Here is a 1,235-nt window from a genome sequence, read left to right on the forward strand (position 1 = left end):
ATCATATCATCTGCATAGAGAGATAACTTTACTTCCTTTTTTCCTATTTGAATACCTCTGATTGCCTCCTCTTCTCTGATTGCTCTAGCCAGGACTTCCAATACTATGTTGAACAGGAGGGGTGAGAGTGGACATCCTTGTCTAGTTCCAGTTTTCAGGGGAATTGGTTCCAATTTTTGTCCATTTAGGAGTATGCTGGCTGTGGGCTTCTCGTAGATGGCTTTTACTATTTTGAGGTATGCTCCCCATATGCCTAGATGTTCAAGGGTTTTTATCAAGAAGGGGTGCCGGATTTTATCAAAAGCTTTTTCTGCATCTAATGATATGATCATGTGATTTTTGTTTTGACATCTGTTGATGTATTTAATTACATTTATGGTTTTACGAATATTGAACCAGCCTTACTTCCCAGGAATGAAGCCTACTTGGTCATGGTGGATGTTTTTTGAGATGTATTACTGAATCCGGTTTGCTAGGATTTTGTTGAGAATTTTAGCATCTATGTTCATCAAGGATATTGGCCTGTAGTTCGCTTTCTTTGTTGGATCTTTACCTGCGCTTGGGTTTCAATGTGATGTTGGCTTCGTAAAATGATTTGGGGAGAGTTCCATCTTTTTCAATCGCCTGGAATACCTTCAGTAGGATTGGTATCAACTCCTCCTTGAATGTCTTGTAGAATTCTGCTGGACAGCCATCTGGACCAGGGCTTTTTTTGTTGGAAGTTTTCTTATTACGTAGTCGATTTCCTTGATTGTTATTGTCTATTTAGGGTCTCAATTTCTTTTTGTTCCAACCTAGGTAGGTTGTGTGATGTCAGAAAGTCCTCCATTTCCTTAAGGTTTTCAAGTTTGTTTCCATACAAGTGTACGTAGTAGTCTCTAATGATCTTTTGTATTTCTTCAGGGTCAGATGTGACTTCATCTTTTGTGTTTCTGATTGTGCTTATTTGGTTTTTTTCTCATTTTTTCTTGGTCAGTCTAGCTAGGGGACCATCAATCTTGTTTATCCTTTTGAAGAGCCAGTTTTTGTTTCATTGATTTTTTGTATTATCTTTTTGTCTTCTATGTCCTGGATTTGGGCTTTTATTTTGGTGATCTGGATTCTTTTGCTGAAATTAGGGTTTTTGTGGTCTTGCTTTTCCAGCTTCTTTAGGTGGCTTGTTAGGTTGTGAATTTCTGTTCCTTCCATTTTCTTCATGTGTGTTTGTAGGAATATCAATTCCCCTCTTACTACAG

The sequence above is a fragment of the Carlito syrichta genome, unplaced genomic scaffold (assembly GCF_000164805.1).
Source record: "Carlito syrichta isolate Samal-C Ts95f unplaced genomic scaffold, Tarsius_syrichta-2.0.1 Scaffold315952, whole genome shotgun sequence".
NCBI lineage: Eukaryota > Metazoa > Chordata > Mammalia > Primates > Tarsiidae > Carlito > Carlito syrichta.